This window comes from Schistocerca cancellata, chromosome 2 (genome assembly GCF_023864275.1).
Source record: "Schistocerca cancellata isolate TAMUIC-IGC-003103 chromosome 2, iqSchCanc2.1, whole genome shotgun sequence".
NCBI lineage: Eukaryota > Metazoa > Arthropoda > Insecta > Orthoptera > Acrididae > Schistocerca > Schistocerca cancellata.
In genome coordinates, this window is record NC_064627.1 from 1101291933 (window position 1) to 1101311198 (window position 19266).

Consider the following 19266-nt stretch of genomic DNA (forward strand, 5'->3'; position numbering starts at 1 on the left):
TTTCAGCCTCTTTTTTTATGCAAAACAAGAATGAGCAGTTACTGAGGCAGAAAATTTAGTGTGAAATATGTCATTTTCAAAGAAACAAAACTGGCAGTAAATATTTAACCACCTTTCATATTTTTACAACACTCGGTGACCGCATGTAAAGGAAACGGACTCTGTTTGGTTGTAATGTCTGAGGACAATAACGGCACAGGTGCCCTACAAGATTTAACTGCTGCCGGTTATTATTCAGGTTAGCCATACTTCATGAAAGAAATGTCACTGGGTAATGCCTCTACAAGTGTTGTTATGTTTTGTCACTTAACGTTCTAACGATGCCGTAGCTGTGCGGACGACGAAGAATGTAGCCGACGACAATGCTGAACTGGCACTGTTGCTGCCGCTACTGGTTTTGAGAACCCCGTGTCGCCTCCAGAGCCACGGATAATTATGAGACAGGCAATAGTTACAATTGTAGCTTTCTTCGCCTGTCCACTCCTACTGTGCTCTCAAAGCTCGTGGGTTAACGAAATAGGTGTGCCTACACTGGTGCGAACATAGCTGCACACCGCGTCGGCTGGAGCTTCCAACAAACATTTCTGCACTCTTCAAAATGGTTCAAATGGCTCTGAGCACTATGAGACTTAACATCTGAGGTCATCAGTCCCCTAGAACTTAGAACTCCATAAACATAACTAACCTAAGGACATCACACACAGCCATGACCGAGGCAGGATTCGAACCTGCGACCGTAGCAGCAGCAAGGTTCCGGATTGTAGTGCCTAGAACCGTTCGGCCACATCAGCCGGCTTTCTGCACTCTTTCATCACTCAAGCTGTTCTGCTTTCTCTCTGCTTGCAGCGCGACAGAAACTCTCCGTACACAAAGATAAGCAATGGCACAGCTACTGCCATTGCGTCGTTACTATCGATACACTAAAACAAAAGTTCCCTTGCCTATTACCTGGCAATTCACGATATCTACATTATACACTACTGGCTGTTAAAATTTGCTACACCAACAAGAAATGCAGATGATAAACAGGTATTCATTGGACAAATATATTATACTAGAACTGACATGTGATTACATTTTCACGCAATTTGGGTGCATAGATCCCTGAAATCAGTACCCAGAACAACCACCTCTGGCCGTAATAACGGCCTTGATACGCCTGGACATTGAGTCAAACAGAGCTTAGATGGCGTGTATAGCTACAGCTGCCCATGCAGCTTCAACACGATACTACGGTTCATCAAGAGTAGTGACGGGCGTATTGTGACGAGCCAGTTGCTCGGCCACCATTGATCAGACGTTTTCAGTTGCTGAGAGATCTGGAGAATGTGCTGTCCAGGGCAGCAGTCGAACATTTTCTGTATACACAAAGGTCCGTACAGGACCTGCAACATAGGGGCGTGCATTATCCTGCTGAAATGTAGGGTTTCGCAGGGATCGAATGAAGGGTAGAGCCACGGGTCCTAACACATCTGAAATGTAACGTCCACTGCTGAAAGTGCCGTCAATGCGAACAAGAGGTGACGAGACGTGTAACCAATGGCACCCCATACCATCACTCCGAGCGATACACCAATATGGCGATGACGAATACACGCTTCCAATGTGCATTCACTGCGATGTCGCCAAACACGGATGCGACTATCATGAAGCTGTAAACAGAACCTGGATTCATCCGAAAAAATGACGTTTTGCCATTCGTGCACCCAGGTTCGTCGTTGAGTACACCATCGCAGGCGCTCCTCTCTTTGATTCAGCGCCAAGGGTAACCGCAGCCATGGTCTCCGAGCTGATAGTCCATGTTGCTGCAAACGTCGTCGAACTGTTCGTGCAGGCGGTTGTTGTCTTGCAAACGTCCCCATCTGTTGACTCAGTGATCGAGACGTGGCTGCACGATCCGTTACGGTCATGGGGATAAGATGCCTGTCATCTGGAGTGCTAGTGATACGAGGCCGTTGGGATCCACCACGGCGTTCCGTATTACCCTCCTGAATCCATCGGTTCCATTTTCTGCTAACAGTCATTGGATCTCGACCAACGCGAGCAGCAATGTCGCGATACGATAAACCGTAATCGGGATAGGCTACAATCTGGCCTTTATCAAAGTCGGAAACGTGATGGTACTCATTTCTCCTCCTTACACGAGGCATCACAACAACGTTTCACCAGGAAACGCCGGTCAACTTCTGTTTGTGTATGAGAGATCGTTTGCAAACTTTCCTCATGTCAGCACGTTGTAGGTGTCGCCACCGGCTCCAACTTTGTGTGAATGCTCTGAAAAGCTAATCATTTGCATATCACAGCATCTTCTTCCTGTCGGTTAAATTTCGCGTCTGTATACTGTCATCTTCGTCGTGTAGGAATTTTAATGGCCAGTAGTGTAGTTACAATCAATTACATAAAGTCAGAAATTCGTACACTATTACATCCATTACATTTCTGTAATAAAGCTTGCATATTCAGACACAGAAGTACAGCACAAGTTTCATCGGATATTGAAGGGCGACAAACGGTGCAAATGGCTCTGAGCACTATGGGACATAACTTCTGAGGTCATCAGTCCCCTAGAACTTAGAACTACATAAACCTAACTAACCTAAGGACAACACACATCCATGCCCGAGGCAGGATTCGAACCTGCGACCATAGCGGTCGCGCGGTTCTAGACTGTAGCGCCTAGAACCGCTCGGCCACCATGGTCGGCGGCGACAAATTTTGAATCGTCTAGTAGCTCCATTTAGGTGTTGCAAGTTTACCGACCATGTGCTCCGATCAGTCCAACGTATCACCAGGGCAAAGACTGTTACCGATCTTCAGCAGCCTTCACTATCGCAGAGAGAAGTCTTCGTCATCCACGTCAGGAAGGTTCTGTCCCACGCTGCCTGCTGCACGGGCGCGACCGATCCCGGAATGACCTCTCAGTCATTGCGGCAGCAGGAGGCGCCACTCGGCGGGAATTCTAAGAGGCGGGCTGTTGTACGGGAATCGAACAGTCACAAACACGCTCACCACAGCTCCCATATTTCATACAACCACAGTCAGTATCCATCCCACTACTGGTGTATTGCGGTTTATATGATCTCTTCTCTCTGAGCACATCATTTAAAATGGTTGCAGTTATTTCCTGTCTGATGTCCCTGTCATTACTGCAATGTAATAGATTTCTTGTTCTGTCAGTTTGTGGTCACACATGATTTATTTTTATTATTTTCTTTAATTTTGTGTGGTGTGTTTCCTTGCCTAGTTCACATTAAGAGGACTGCGTTTTACTGAAATTCCTAGCAAGCGTATTATGTTTATTTTCCAGAGACTGTGCTGGTCATAGAGCACGGTCCAACATCGTGATGACGGTTTCACACTGGGTTTCTGTCACATTCCATCCCATTAACAATGGGCGGAATGCGTTCTGCGTGACAAGCGCAGTGTAGTGGTGGCGCCATCGGCTGCGTCAAGGATATACGCAATTGTTATTTGACGTGTTGCAATAACAAAACCTACAATGCATTGGAGAGATGTGATTCACGCCACTATTGTCACTGGTATTATTTGTTTTTATAACTGTGAACACCTACACCTGTTCATTTTCAGAGGGGGGTTCATGTTCCGAAAATGAGTATAATGAAAGTACTCCCTTCCATCTCATGGGTCACATGTTTGGGTGACAGAGCTGCATAAGTTGTTTTATTACTAAGGATTTCGCTTTCTAGTCTAGATACAATTTTTCCCTACGTTTGGTAACACAGCCACTGTATCTATTTCATATCTCTTACATTGGATTTCTCCTGTTGGACATTACTGTTGCAGTGTGGTAGTGTTATCATTATCTGGAGATTCTAGTAATATTTCACCTAAGGTATTGTTAGACGTTTTCAGTCCAACGTCCGTAACTTGTGCCAAAGTGATATTCTGAGATGAAAGTTCAATAACTGAAGGCAGCACTACAGTCATCAGTTCAGGATTTAATTATTCGTTACTACTAACTGTTATTTCAACAGAAACGGTTTTTGGTTTAGATGACATAGTGTCTGGTTCAACTAGCATTTCACTACATGTAGATGAAGTTTCACTGAATTCACAAGAAAGGTACCCACTGCCACACGTAGTGGCTACTTCTTTAAATTTGGCTGAAATCTCATTCTGAAATTCATTTTGTTTTGTTGATATTTCTTTACTTACGGTAGTTCAAATCTCACCAAAACTTTTTAACACCTCGTTTCGCATAGCTGTCACACAGTGCATCGAATCCAGCGAACAGATTTCATGGAAAACTGACATTTATTTATACAGTTCTACCAAACTGTAAGACAATATAGTGTTATGATGCGGAATATAGCCTGGTACTGGACCAATTTTCGTACTATATGATTTCGTTTCCACTGTGGTTTACGACGCTAATTTACTATGAAACACAAACAGATTGAAATTACGCGGGTAAACACACATAATCAAAACAAATACCAGTACACGAACGACAAAATTTGCTGCACAAGAATCTTCTAGAAGACACCACTTCTGAGATGCGACAACAAAGCATTCTTGCACCACTACGCATGCTCGCGACGTGGAGCCAGCCATTTTGCACAACTACAACACTCCCTAATGTTAAAGCTAACTGCTATTGCAAATTTTTTTCAAAACTGAGTCTACCAAGCAATACCTGTTGTAATATCTCTTCATATTCTACTGATTATCCCTGCACAGTTCTATGAGTGAATTACGTTTCCTACTTGGCCATCTATATACTCGCAGAATCGATGTGCAAAGTAGTACAGTACTATTACTATTCCATGAGCGCATAATTACACTTTGTAAAATTCTCTCTGGTGTGTTGAGAGGACCTCTACGATCTTCTCCGTGCCGAATAGCCGCATTGAATAATTGTAATTTTGCTATCGAGAATACTGGGAGAAAGAGATTGAAAATATATTGTATGCTACTGAAGAAAGTATATACTGAGCCTTTACATCAAAGGTCTGTAAGGAATTTCATTATATCTGTATTCTCTAATTGGAAATTTGGACGGAGGTGTCGTTTCGTTGGTAATCAGAAGGGAACTTCCGATGAATTGGAAACTAACCTGCAATTATTAGATCCAAGAGCTCCATTATTTCATCGGATAACTAAACTCTATCAAAGCAAACATTCCGCTTGATCTGAGGTTCCCCGACTGACTACGCACCGCAAGAAAACCAAGACATTTTATTTACACAGGATTGCAGGTCGCTTCGAATCATCGAGACTGCGGACAAGGAGAGTCATCTTCCGATTCTGATTAAACGAGTAAAGCTTAATTATAACTTTCTTGAGCGACTGTGATGACTGTGATATGGCTGCTTATGAATGAGATCATTAATAAAATACTAATAACTAACTTTCCTCCTCACTAGCAACCAGTATAAACACAATATTAATCAAAATTATACTGTCGCGAATGAATCCACTTCGGGTATATTGTCACTCTACACTCTGGAAAACAAAATAGACAATGCAATTCTCATCTCTTCATTTATGGCGTAGTGTAGGCAGCTAAAGTCCAGTAAAGTTACACACTTTCCAGTGATGCACAATACCTTTCTTTTCATTCTTTCCAAATGGTTTCATGGTTTCCTGTTACGTTTTATTACAATGTGACAACACAAAGGTTTATATATATTTTATATACGTATATGTAAATGAACTGCCTTGTATGACGTGTAGTGTCACCCTCAGTGAACAGTACTATGTGATGATAGCTACTGATCCGTTATAGTATCACGAGGATAATAAAACAGAACCTTACGCTACGTTTTCAAGGCATTTCTTGGGGGATGGTGGAGGCTCTGCACATAATGAGTAACAGTACTACACCCAAAGCATGATGGTGTGTGACGAAATTGGGTAGCGCAACTCTAGGAATGGAACAAGGAACACTGTCTTCCGATTCCTTGCAACGACGATTGCAAGGCATGTCTATAGATTTTTGCAGAAGAGTGCGAATGTGGCTACGTACTGATCCACATTTTGGGCATACAGTTCAACAAGTTCTCAGTGAGGTGGTCGGTATTATGGACGTATGTCGAAAGCTCCTCGCTATTGAAGATAATTTGATGGCTGTGAACTATCGAGGAGAATCCCCCCCCCCCCTCTTAATTTGGAACCTTATGGTGAACATTTCTGTGATGAATTAATCTTTCAAGACTTCATTACGCAAACAACAGGAAATAATCCTGCGAACGGAATTGTCTGTGGCAGAGTCCAGCACGGCGGCCCTCCACACAGCACTACCGGCCCACGAGCTTGGCTGGGCCAGTTCGCGGGCTCACCTCGAGAGCCGACGCGGCCGCCAGCACGGAGCACTGGGCTGCGCACCACACAGCACTGGATGACTCGGGACACCTATCAAATATACATCCTGGGCTGCACACAAGGTTCTACCTCTCTCACTGAGATGTTTCCCTAAATACCGTGAAAAGCGTTTAACACGGAAGTCATGAGGCCAAAATACTTATCTGTGTCGAAAGAAGTTCGTTTCATGAGACATGCAAAATAAATGCTCAAAACTATATTCGATGTAATTTCTCGAAATACAGGGTGATTCAAAAAGAATACCACAACTTTAGGAATTTAAAACTCTGCAACGACAAAAGGCAGAGCTAAGCACTATCCGTCGGCGAATTAAGGGAGCTACAAAGTTTCATTTAGTTGTACATTTGTTCGCTTGAGGCGCTGTTGACTAGGCGTCAGCGTCAGTTGATGCTAATATGGCGACCGCTCAACAGAAAGCTTTTTGTGTTATTGAGTACGGCAGAAGTGAATCGACGACAGTTGTTCAGCAGGATGGAGCGCCACCACATTGGCACTTATCTGTCCGTAACTACCTGAGCGTCAACTACCCGAGGCGATGGATCGGCCGCCAGGCAGCCCGTGACAGAGCACTTCATCACTGGCCTCCAAGAAGCCCTGATCTTACCCCCTGCGATTTTTTCTTATGGGGGTATGTTAAGGATATGGTGTTTCGGCCACCTCTCCCAGCCACCATTGATGATTTGAAACGAGAAATAACAGCAGCTATCCAAACTGTTACGCCTGATATGCTACAGAGAGTGTGGAACGAGTTGGAGTATCGGGTTGATATTGCTCGAGTGTCTGGAGGGGGCCATATTGAACATCTCTGAACTTGTTTTTGAGTGAAAAAAAAACCTTCTTAAATACTCTTTGTAATGATGTATAACAGAAGGTTATATTATGTTTCTTTCGTTAAATACACATTTTTAAAGTTGTGGTATTCTTTTTGAATCACCCTGTATTACTTGCCGTTAACAAAACACATATTAGTTGCTAATACATCTTATGCTCCAACGGCCTTGCCGCAGTGATAGCTCCGGTTGCTGTCAGATCACCAAAGTTAAGCGCTGCCGGGCTGGGCTAGCACTTCGATGGGTGACCATCAGGTCCGCCGAGCGCTGTTGGCAAGCGGGGTGCACTCAGCCCTTGTGAGGCAAACTGAAGAGCTCCTTGATCGAGAAGTAACGGCTCCAGTCTCGTAAACGAATATACGGCCGGGAGAGCGGTGTGCTGAGCACGTGCTCCTCCATATCAGCATCCAGTGACAACTGTGGGCAGAGGGTGACACGGCGGCTGGTCCGTACTGGACCTTCACGACCTGCCCGGGTGGAGTTTAGGTTCTTTACTACATCTTATCAGAAACGTTTCTTTACACTTTGAATATCTTCATCTTCAGCGAAATATTGGGTTGTTTTCGTACAGATTTCAGTATTGCTCATTTTTTTCAGACACACAAACAAACGAAAATAAGAACCAAACATCTGAGCTTTGATGCAACTGCATAAAGCAGGTATTGAATATCTAATTTGCCGGAGAAGCTGATTACTGTCGTGTCAGTCCACTTTTGTTTCGTGCTAAAGAAAACTTAAGTAAAGCATTACTCCGGGTCCGCAATATTATTTCATGTCAACGGATCGCCCAACTTAAGCGTTTTTAAGTTAAGCAATTTGTACTGCATGAAGTTCAAAACTTGACGCCTTCGGGTGAGATAAAACTGCCAACACTTTGTATGAAACGCATTACTAATTCACAAAGAAACAGTTTCGTTTATTTTGCTGCAATAAAGCAACACTAATTCGAGAATGATTTGCATAAATGAAGGCTACTTCACAAAGGTTTACGATAGTCAACACTCGATTTACAGATAACATAAAACGTGGTGTGCAAACATATTTACATCGTTTTCTTTTGCTCATTTTCTCTTACACTGGAGTTGCTGTGAAGAAAGAGAAGAGCATCAAGATTGTCGGGATGCAAAAGTAAGAGTCGTGCGCTTAGAATGAAACCTGCTGAACTAAAATTTCTCTCTGATGCAGAGATAAATAACTGTACACATAAAATATTTCTACATTTTTCTGGTAGATAAGGTCTTACAGGACCAAACTGCCTAGGTCATCGGTCTCTAAGCTTACACACTACTTAATCTAACTTACGCTAAGGACAACATACACACCCATGCCCCAGGGAGGACTCGAACCTCCAACGGGGAAAGCAGCGCGAACCATGTCAAGGCACCCATAGACCTCTCGGCTACCCCGCATAGCTGTACTTCTCTGGAGAGTCGCAAAAATTTACCCGTTGACATTCCAATAAAATCTACGTTTTCGACTAATTTATAGCTCTGGTTCAAGCACCTGTGTGGCTCATCTGGGGTAGTCTGATTGTCGTTAAAATCTACCCGCAAAGCAAACTACTGTACTTTTGTTGGCGGTGGTACTTGATGAGAGTCTGTTGAGTACATTGTTTCTTCAGTTTTTGCCCTTGCCTCTTTCACCATGACGATTTCACCAGTCAAGAAAACTAGCACAGAATTTTACTATACCTTTTGGCAAATCAGCGAAATGTAGAAGTACCGGAAATGAACTGAAAAAAAGAAAATATTCCTTTCTTCAAAATATTTGAATTATTTTGCAACTTTTCAGGACTTCGTCAAAGTAACTCTCAAACTCTACCTGTACAGTCGCACAAACAGTTCACAGGAATTTGCCTATTCTTTAGGTGAGAACATACCTGAGGTGACCGTCTTCTCTGTGGCCAAATTTAGTTTTCTTGGAAGACGGTGATTGGAGTGGAGGCGTCCTTTTGTGACTCATCACTTCAAATTATCTATGTAGCAGTTTGTGGACTGTATGCCTATTTTCAAATACGAAAGGTGCCGTCAGGAATGTAACTGGCACGTGATGCTCCTTGGTTATTAATGATTCCTCTACACAATCGTTCAGGCAGATTTTCAAAAGGTTTATCTCAGACCCTTCTCCGTCCTCATTTTCTATATTTACCTATTTCCGGAGCGTCGTCCTCCATGGCAACAGGAGATGTAGTGTAGGCGATTTCTCATAGCGCTTTTGACCCCTCCTTGAAAGGCCGCAAGAAGAGTCCTTGCTTTGAAATTCCTGAAATATTTTAAGAGCTGACTTATACCAATTTATTATAAAACACTACAGCCTACGTTACGTCAGAAGAGAAATCAGTTCGTCCATCAACGTGATGTCAGTGTCATCTATTCTCTCTTTTTCTCCTTTCTCAGAGAGATTTTCACACAATGCCGATTCAAACATGATAAGACGCGCATTACAGCGAGTATTGTTCGATTGCCCCAGCGTTCACTCAAGGCTGTGAATAAGGCAACTTTGCTTTGCAAATGTGACACGTTCCTTCAGAACAAAACGAAGTTGCGGAGAGCTGGATGACATTTGCTGCATATTTAAGGCATTTATTAGCACTGCGTTCAGCATATGACAGCAAAAATGCTGTCCAGAATATCCAGCAAGATCTGCGGCAATGTTTACACACTGATCAGTCGTAAACGGTACGTTTTCGAGAATATTCTCGTGAATGCCGTTTCAGCATTTTCTTTGTAATATTTTCGATTGCCTTAGGCTCGCGTGGAAACCGGGTCGTAAACAAGACACATGATCTGAGAATTCAGCTAATGAAATAAGGAACTGTACATCTAAGGCAATGATATATTCTTGCGCCACATATTCACATATCTGTGGTTGCCGAGCTCTAACCTCGGTTCACATGATTAGTGCCTGAGGCATAATTTAATTTCTAAGCTTCTTCTGTTATGTGCCTTAAGACAATTTCGGTATGAGGTATACTAGCTTTCGTGGTTAGTTTTCCATAATTCACTGCAGCGTCAACTATTGTCTGATCCAAGTCCAGAAATTCGTCACCTGCAACAACTTCAAACAACCACAAGTCTCATGCACACATGGCCACGCATTTGTCAGTATTCTTCTTCTGAGCAGGTCTGGGAAGACGTTATTGGTCAACATGCGCCACTTGTTGATTACATATACACGAAAGGCGTGAAAATGCGAAGTGCCACATAATCATTCTGCGTGCACATAAATTTCATTGCATTCTGTACAACACACATAATTAACACTGTTGCCATCACCATCTACTACGGGCTTAAACACTGACCAAGTTGAGCTTTTAAAATTTGGAACGAACTCTATTGTTATCTACTCACAAATCATTAGATTTTGTTTTATTTCCCTTCTTCTGGACGTATTTTGCTATCTTTTCGAACCACTTGCAGTTTCCTCACTCATCTCTTATAGGTATAAAAAGACGAAATTCTGTTTCATTGCATTCTGTACAACACACATAATTAACACTGTTGCCATCACCATCTACAACAGGAATAAACACTGACCAAGTTGAGCTTTTAAAATTTGGAACGAGCTCTATTGTTATGTACTCATCAATCATTATATTTTGTTTTATTTCCCTTCTTCTGGACGTATTTTGCTATCTTTTCGAACCACTTGCAGTTTCATCACTCATCTCTTATAGTTAGAAAAAGACGAAATTCTGTTTCATTGCATTCTGTACAACACACATAATTAACACTGTTGCCATCACCATCTACTACAGGCTTAAACACTGACCAAGTTGAGATTTTAAAATCTGGAACGTGCTCTGTTGTCATCTACTCATCAATCATTAGATTTTGTTTTAGTTCCCTTCTTCAGGACGTATTTTGCTATCTTTTCGAACCACTTGCAGTTTCCTCACTCATCTCTTATAGTTAGAAAAAGACGAAATTCTGTTTCATTGCATTCTGTACAACACACATAATTAACACTGTTGCCATCACCATCTACTATGGCCTTAAACACTGAGCAAGTTGAGCTTTTAAAATTTGGAACGAGCTCTATTGTTATCTACTCACAAACCATTAGATTTTGTTTTATTTCCCTTCTTCTGGACGTATTTTGCTATCTTTTCGAACCACTTGCAGTTTCCTCACTCATCTCTTATTGTTAGAAAAAGACGAAATTCTGTTTCATTGCATTCTGTACAACACACATAATTTACACTGTTGCCATCATCATCTACTACGGGCTTAAATACTGACCAAGTTGAACTTTTAAATTTTGGAATGAGCTCTATTGTTATGTACTCATCAACCATGAGATTTTGTTTTATTTCCCTTCCTCTGGACGTATCTTGCTATCTTTTCAAACCACTTGCAGTTTCCTCACTCATCTCTTATAGTTAGAAAAAGACGAAATTCTGTTTCATTGCATTCTGTACAACACACATAATTAACACTGTTGCCATCACCATCTACTACAGGCTTAAACACTGACCAAGTTGAGCTTTTAAAATTTGGAACGAGCTCTATTGTTATGTACTCATCAACCATTAGATTTTGTTTTATTTCCCTTCTTCTGGACGTATTTTGCTATCTTTTCGAACCACTTGCAGTTTCCTCACTCATCTCTTATAGTTAGAAAAAGACGAAATTCTGTTTCATTGCATTCTGTACAACACACATAATTAACACTGTTGCCTTCACCATCTACTACAGGCTTAAATATTGACCAAGTTGAACTTTTAAAATTTGGAACGAGCTCTATTGTTATGTACTCATCAACCATTAGATTTTGTTTGATTTCCCTTCTTCTGGACGTATTTTGCTATCTTTTCGAACCACTTGCAGTTTCCTCACTCATCTCTTATGGATAGAAAAAGACGAAATTCTGTTTCATTGCATTCTGTACAACACACATAATTAACACTGTTGCCATCACCATCTACTATAAGCTTAAACACTGACCGAGTTGAGCTTTTAAAATTTGGAACGAGCTCTATTGTTATCTACTCACAAACCATTAGATTTTGTTTTATTTCCCTTCTTCTGGACGTATTTTGCTATCTTTTCGAACCACTTGCAGTTTCCTCACTCATCTCTTATAGTTAGAAAAAGACGAAATTCTGTTTCATTGCATTCTGTACAACACACATAATTAACACTGTTGCCATCACCATCTACTACAGGCTTAAACACTGACCAAGTTGAGATTTTAAAATTTGGAACGAGCTCTATTGTTATGTACTCATCAACCATTAGATTTTGTTTTATTTCCCTTCTTCTGGACGTATTTTGCTATCTTTTCGAACCACTTTCAGTTTCCTCACTCATCTCTTATAGTTAGAAAAAGACGAAATTCTGTTTCATTGCATTCTGTACAACACACATAATTAACACTGTTGCCATCACCATCTACTATGGGCTTAAACACTGACCAAGTTGAGCTTTTAAAATTTGGAACGAGCTCTATTGTTATCTACTCACAAACCATTAGATTTTCTTTTATTTCCCTTCTTCTGGACGTATTTTGCTAATTTTCGAACCACTTGCAGTTTCCTCACTCATCTCTTATAGTTAGAAAAAGACGAAATTCTGTTTCATTGCATTCTGTACAACACACATAATTAACACTGTTGCCATCACCATCTACTACGGGCTTAAACACTGACCAAGTTGAGCTTTTAAAATTTGGAACGAGCTCTATTGTTATGTACTCATCAACCATTAGATTTTGTTTTATTTCCCTACTTCTGGACGTATTTTGCTATCTTTTCGAACCACTTGCAGTTTCCTCACTCATCACGTATAGTTAGAAAAAGACGAAATTCTGTTTCATTGCATTCTGTACAACACACATAATTAACACTGTTGCCATCACCATCTATTATGGGCTTAAACACTGACCAAGTTGAGCTTTTAAAATTTGGAACGGGCTCTATTGTTATGTACTCATCAAAAATTAAATTTTGTTTTATTTCCCTTCTTCTGGACGTATTTTGCTATCTTTTCGAACCACTTGCAGTTTCCTCACTCATCTCTTATAGTTAGAAAAAGACGAAATTCTGTTTCATTGCATTCTGTACAACACACATAATTAACACTGTTGCCATCGTCATCTACTACGGGCTTAAACACTGACCAAGTTGGGCTTTTAAAATTTGGAACGAGCTCTATTGTCATGTACTCATCAATCATTAGATTTTGCTTTGTTTCCCTTCTTCTGGACGTATTTTGCTATCTTTTCGAACCACTTGCAGTTTCCTCACTCATCTCTTATAGTTAGAAAAAGACGAAATTCTGTTTCGTTTCATTCTGTACAACACACATAATTACCACTGTTGCCAGCACCAGCTATTACGGGATTAAACACTGACCAAGTTGAGCTTTTAAAATTTGGAACGAGCTCTATTGTTATGTACTCATCAACCATTAGATTTTGTTTTACTTCCCTTCTTCTGTACGTATTTTGCTATCTTTTCGAACCACTTGCAGTTTCCTCACTCATCTCTTATAGTTAGAAAAAGACGAAATTCAGTTTCATTGCATTCTGTACAACTCACATAATTAACACTGTTGCCATCACCATCTACTACGGGCTTAAACACTGACCAAGTTGAGCTTTTAAAATTTGGAACGAGCACTATTGTTATGTACTCATCAATCATTAGATTTTGTTTTATTTCCCTTCTTCTGGACGTATTTTGCTATCTTTTCGAACCACTTGCAGTTTCCTCACTCATCTCTTATAGTTAGAAATAGACGAAATTCTGTTTCGTTGCTTTCTGTACAACACACATAATTAACACTGTTGCCTTCACCATCTACTACGGGCTTAAACACTGACCAAGTTGAGCTTTTAAAATTTGGAACGAGCTCTATTGTTATGTACTCATCAATCATTAGGTTTTGTTTTATTTCCCTTCTTATGGACGTATTTTGCTATCTTTTCGAACCACTTGCAGTTTCCTCACTCATCTCTTATAGTTAGAAAAAGACGAAATTCTGTTTCATTGCATTCTGTACAAAACACATAATTAACACTGTTGCCATCACCATCTACTACGGGCTTAAACACTGACCAAGTTGAGCTTTTAAAATTTGGAATGAGCTCTATTGTTATGTACTCATCAACCATTAGATTTTGTTTTATTTCCCTTCTTCTGAACGTATTTTGCTATCTTTTCGAATCACTTGCAGTTTCCTCACTCATTTATTATAGTTAGAAAAAGACGAAATTCTGTTTCATTGCATTCTGTACAACACACATAATTAATACTGTTGCCATCACCATCTACTACGGGCTTAAAAACTGACCAAGTTAAGCTTTTAAAATTTGGAACGAGCTTTATTGTTATGTACTCATCAATCATTAGATTTTGCTTTGTTTCCCATCTTCTGGACGTATTTTGCTATCTTTTCGAACCACTTGCAGTTTCCTCACTCATCTCTTATAGTTAGAAAAAGACGAAATTCTGTTTCGTTGCATTCTGTACAACACACATGATTAACACTGTTGCCATCACCATCTACTACGGGCTTAAACACTGACCAAGTTGAGCTTTTAAAATTTGGAACGAGCTCTATTGTTATGTACTCATCAATCATTAGATTTTGTTTTATTTCCCTTCTTCTGGACGTATTTTGCTATCTTTTCGAACCACTTGCAGTTTCCTCACTCATCTCTTATAGTTAGAAAAAGACGAAATTCTGTTTCATTGCATTCTGTACTACACACATAATTAACACTGTTGCCATCACCATCTACTACGGGCTTAAACACTGACCAAGTTGAGCTTTCAAATTTGGAACGAGCTCTATTGTTATGTACTCATCAATCATTATATTTTGGTTTATTTCCCTTCTTCTGGACGTATTTTGCTATCTTTTCGAACCACTTGCAGTTTCCTCACTCATCTCTTATAGTTAGAAAAAGACGAAATTCTGTTTCATTGCATTCTGTACAACACACATAATTAACACTGTTGCCATCACCATCTACTACAGGCTTAAACACTGACCAAGTTGAGATTTTAAAATCTGGAACGTGCTCTGTTGTCATCTACTCATCAATCATTAGGTTTTGTTTTATTTCCCTTCTTATGGACGTATTTTGCTATCTTTTCGAACCACTTGCAGTTTCCTCACTCATCTCTTATAGTTAGAAAAAAACGAAATTCTGTTTCATTGCATTCTGTACAACACACATAATTAACACTGTTGCCATCACCATCTACTATGGCCTTAAACACTGAGCAAGTTGAGCTTTTAAAATTTGGAACGAGCTCTATTGTTATCTACTCACAAACCATTAGATTTTGTTTTATTTCCCTTCTTCTGGACGTATTTTGCTATCTTTTCGAACCACTTGCAGTTTCCTCACTCATCTCTTATTGTTAGAAAAAGACGAAATTCTGTTTCATTGCATTCTGTACAACACACATAATTTACACTGTTGCCATCATCATCTACTACGGGCTTAAATACTGACCAAGTTGAACTTTTAAATTTTGGAATGAGCTCTATTGTTATGTAATCATCAACCATGAGATCTTGTTTTATTTCCCTTCCTCTGGACGTATCTTGCTATCTTTTCAAACCACTTGCAGTTTCCTCACTCATCTCTTATAGTTAGAAAAAGACGAAATTCTGTTTCATTGCATTCTGTACAACACACATAATTAACACTGTTGCCATCACCATCTACTACAGGCTTAAACACTGACCAAGTTGAGCTTTTAAAATTTGGAACGAGCTCTATTGTTATGTACTCATCAACCATTAGATTTTGTTTTATTTCCCTTCTTCTGGACGTATTTTGCTATCTTTTCGAACCACTTGCAGTTTCCTCACTCATCTCTTATAGTTAGAAAAAGACGAAATTCTGTTTCATTGCATTCTGTACAACACACATAATTAACACTGTTGCCTTCACCATCTACTACAGGCTTAAATATTGACCAAGTTGAACTTTTAAAATTTGGAACGAGCTCTATTGTTATGTACTCATCAACCATTAGATTTTGTTTGATTTCCCTTCTTCTGGACGTATTTTGCTATCTTTTCGAACCACTTGCAGTTTCCTCACTCATCTCTTATGGTTAGAAAAAGACGAAATTCTGTTTCATTGCATTCTGTACAACACACATAATTAACACTGTTGCCATCACCGTCTACTATAAGCTTAAACACTGACCGAGTTGAGCTTTTAAAATTTGGAACGAGCTCTATTGTTATCTACTCACAAACCATTAGATTTTGTTTTATTTCCCTTCTTCTGGACGTATTTTGCTATCTTTTCGAACCACTTGCAGTTTCCTCACTCATCTCTTATAGTTAGAAAAAGACGAAATTCTGTTTCATTGCATTCTGTACAACACACATAATTAACACTGTTGCCATCACCATCTACTACAGGCTTAAACACTGACCAAGTTGAGATTTTAAAATTTGGAACGAGCTCTATTGTTATGTACTCATCAACCATTAGATTTTGTTTTATTTCCCTTCTTCTGGACGTATTTTGCTATCTTTTCGAACCACTTTCAGTTTCCTCACTCATCTCTTATAGTTAGAAAAAGACGAAATTCTGTTTCATTGCATTCTGTACAACACACATAATTAACACTGTTGCCATCACCATCTACTATGGGCTTAAACACTGACCAAGTTGAGCTTTTAAAATTTGGAACGAGCTCTATTGTTATCTACTCACAAACCATTAGATTTTCTTTTATTTCCCTTCTTCTGGACGTATTTTGCTATCTTTTCGAACCACTTGCAGTTTCCTCACTCATCTCTTATAGTTAGAAAAAGACGAAATTCTGTTTCATTGCATTCTGTACAACACACATAATTAACACTGTTGCCATCACCATCTACTACGGGCTTAAACACTGACCAAGTTGAGCTTTTAAAATTTGGAACGAGCTCTATTGTTATGTACTCATCAACCATTAGATTTTGTTTTATTTCCCTTCTTCTGGACGTATTTTGCTATCTTTTCGAACCACTTGCAGTTTCCTCACTCATCACGTATAGTTAGAAAAAGACGAAATTCTGTTTCATTGCATTCTGTACAACACACATAATTAACACTGTTGCCATCACCATCTATTATGGGCTTAAACACTGACCAAGTTGAGCTTTTAAAATTTGGAACGGGCTCTATTGTTATGTACTCATCAAAAATTAAATTTTGTTTTATTTCCCTTCTTCTGGACGTATTTTGCTATCTTTTCGAACCACTTGCAGTTTCCTCACTCATCTCTTATAGTTAGAAAAAGACGAAATTCTGTTTCATTGCATTCTGTACAACACACATAATTAACACTGTTGCCATCGTCATCTACTACGGGCTTAAACACTGACCAAGTTGGGCTTTTAAAATTTGGAACGAGCTCTATTGTCATGTACTCATCAATCATTAGATTTTGCTTTGTTTCCCTTCTTCTGGACGTATTTTGCTATCTTCTCGAACCACTTGCAGTTTCCTCACTCATCTCTTATAGTTAGAAAAAGACGAAATTCTGTTTCGTTTCATTCTGTACAACACACATAATTACCACTGTTGCCAGCACCAGCTATTACGGGATTAAACACTGACCAAGTTGAGCTTTTAAAATTTGGAACGAGCTCTATTGTTATGTACTCATCAACCATTAGATTTTGTTTTACTTCCCTTCTTCTGTACGTATTTTGCTATCTTTTCGAACCACTTGCAGTTTCCTCACTCATCTCTTATAGTTAGAAAAAGACGAAATTCAGTTTCATTGCATTCTGTACAACTCACATAATTAACACTGTTGCCATCACCATCTACTACGGGCTTAAACACTGACCAAGTTGAGCTTTTAAAATTTGGAACGAGCACTATTGTTATGTACTCATCAATCATTAGATTTTGTTTTATTTCCCTTCTTCTGGACGTATTTTGCTATCTTTTCGAACCACTTGCAGTTTCCTCACTCATCCTCTTATAGTTAGAAATAGACGAAATTCTGTTTCGTTGCTTTCTGTACAACACACATAATTAACACTGTTGCCTTCACCATCTACTACGGGCTTAAACACTGACCAAGTTGAGCTTTTAAAATTTGGAACGAGCTCTATTGTTATGTACTCATCAATCATTAGGTTTTGTTTTATTTCCCTTCTTATGGACGTATTTTGCTATCTTTTCGAACCACTTGCAGTTTCCTCACTCATCTCTTATAGTTAGAAAAAGACGAAATTCTGTTTCATTGCATTCTGTACAAAACACATAATTAACACTGCTGCCATCACCATCTACTACGGGCTTAAACACTGACCAAGTTGAGCTTTTAAAATTTGGAATGAGCTCTATTGTTATGTACTCATCAACCATTAGATTTTGTTTTATTTCCCTTCTTCTGAACGTATTTTGCTATCTTTTCGAATCACTTGCAGTTTCCTCACTCATTTATTATAGTTAGAAAAAGACGAAATTCTGTTTCATTGCATTCTGTACAACACACATAATTAATACTGTTGCCATCACCATCTACTACGGGCTTAAAAACTGACCAAGTTAAGCTTTTAAAATTTGGAACGAGCTTTATTGTTATGTACTCATCAATCATTAGATTTTGCTTTGTTTCCCATCTTCTGGACGTATTTTGCTATCTTTTCGAACCACTTGCAGTTTCCTCACTCATCTCTTATAGTTAGAAAAAGACGAAATTCTGTTTCGTTGCATTCTGTACAACACACATGATTAACACTGTTGCCATCACCATCTACTACGGGCTTAAACACTGACCAAGTTGAGCTTTTAAAATTTGGAACGAGCTCTATTGTTATGTACTCATCAATCATTAGATTTTGTTTTATTTCCCTTCTTCTGGACGTATTTTGCTATCTTTTCGAACCACTTTCAGTTTCCTCACTCATCTCTTATAGTTAGAAAAAGACGAAATTCTGTTTCATTGCATTCTGTACAACACACATAATTAACACTGTTGCCATCACCATCTACTATGGGCTTAAACACTGACCAAGTTGAGCTTTTAAAATTTGGAACGAGCTCTATTGTTATCTACTCACAAACCATTAGATTTTCTTTTATTTCCCTTCTTCTGGACGTATTTTGC